Below are 1,777 nucleotides of genomic sequence, written 5' to 3'. Positions count from 1 at the left end.
GAGGAGGAAAAGGCACAGGTTTTCCTCGTATCCATTAAATTCCATGGGGTGTGTGTGTATGTGTGTGTCCAAGCAACAGAGTTCTTTATGTACTGATGATATGTTAAAAATGGTACTGGGGGCCTGTAAAATGGCTCAGCAGATAAAGGAACCTGTGGCCAAGCCTGAACACCTGAGTTCAATCCCCAGAAGGTGGAATAAGAGAACAGAAAACAGATTCCCACATGTAGTCCTCTGACTTCCATCTGACTCATGTACACACACACACACACACACACACACACACACACTCATACGAAATAAAAATGTAATAAGTTTTAAACGACATGAAATACCAAATAGCATATTGTAACTTGAAACTTTCTTTATGCAAAGATCTTACTTTGATTAGATTTTCCGAGGCCTTTACAACTAGAAGAGAATTGAAAAGATTGGCAATTTAGCACTTTTAATTAAATATAACAGGCATCTAAAAAGTATAGACAATATAACTTGATTTTTCGAGACAGGGTTTCTCTGTGTAGTCCTGGCAGTCCTGGAACTCACTCTGTAGACTAGGCTGGCCTCGAACTCAGAGATCCACCTGCCTCTGCCTCCCTAGGGCTGGGATTAAAGGCGTGCGCCACCACGTCCGGCCACACTCGATCTTCTTTTGGTATAAAGAATTCTTTATCTTATGTATAAGAGTACACTGCCACTCTCTTCAGATACACCAGAAGAGGACGTCATATCCCATTATAGATGGTTGTGAGCCACCATGTGGTCGCTGGGAATTGAACTCAGGACCTCTGGAAGAGCAAGCAGTCAGTGCTCTTAACCACAGAGCCATCTCACCAACCCCACCCTCAATTTCTTAAAAAAAATTAACTTCTACAGATCCAGTGCTGGAAACCTGGTCACAATTAAGTCCTTTCACTTCACGCATTACATGTCAATAGCTTGTCTTCACTGAACGCTGAGACTACTAGCAGTTAGGATGCCGCGTGGAAGTCAAAGCTGGGCCCCTCAGATGAGGGCTGCTCCCAGAAGAGCACCTGCAGCTCAGCCTCCAGCAGCAGTTGCAACATCTGCAGTTGGCTCACCTGCCGCTGAGCCCCGGCAGCCCGGCCTGATGGCCCACCTGGCTACCACTGCGGCCGGTGTGGCTGTGGCCTCTGCAGTGGGGCACACCCAGGGTCACGCCATCACTGGGGGCTTCAGCAGAGGCTGTAATGCTCAGCCTGCAAAGCCCGACATCACTTACCAGGAGCCTCAGGGAGCCCAGCTGCAGAACCAGCAGTCTTTTGGACCTTGCTCTCTAGAGATCAAGCAGTTTCTGGAGTGTGCTCAGAACCAGAGCGATGCCAAGCTCTGTGAGGGCTTCAAAGAGGTGCTGCGGCAGCGCAGGGCTGCAAATGGTTTCATCTAATCAAGAAATTCAGGCTGAAGAGGTGTAAAATTGGTTCTTTATAATTGATAGTACAAGTGTGGACCCTTACTGAGGCTTGTGTGTAGTGTTGGTTACTGGGCAAGTGTTTGGCCTCCTTGAAACTAACTGCATTGTGATTGTGAGTTTAAAAAAAAATAGATTGGTTTTATTCTGAAAAAAAAAAAAACAACAAAACACTGAACAATGAAAGTAAAACATCTGTATGTCCTCCCACTCTCACGTTCCTGGGCTCTTCTGAGAGCCCATACACATGTTTGTGCTTTTATTTCATTTCTGTGCATCCATAAACAAGATGCTTTTCCATGTCTGGTAAGTGGTGATCTGCTCTGCTCTCTGCTGTTTTGTATA

At 45.9% G+C, this 1,777-nt stretch overlaps 1 pseudogene; it reads left to right on the top strand.

Annotated features, from left to right (window-relative positions):
• The first annotated feature begins 976 nt into the window (after nt 1-976).
• Nucleotides 977-1,408, top strand: Gm4995 (annotated as a pseudogene).
• Nucleotides 1,409-1,777: the final 369 nt, after the last annotated feature.

The sequence above is a fragment of the Mus musculus genome, chromosome X (assembly GCF_000001635.26).
Source record: "Mus musculus strain C57BL/6J chromosome X, GRCm38.p6 C57BL/6J".
In the NCBI taxonomy this organism is placed as follows: domain Eukaryota; kingdom Metazoa; phylum Chordata; class Mammalia; order Rodentia; family Muridae; genus Mus; species Mus musculus.
The sequence above is the reverse complement of the archived record's forward strand: the minus strand, read 5'-3'. Positions and strand labels throughout refer to the sequence as shown.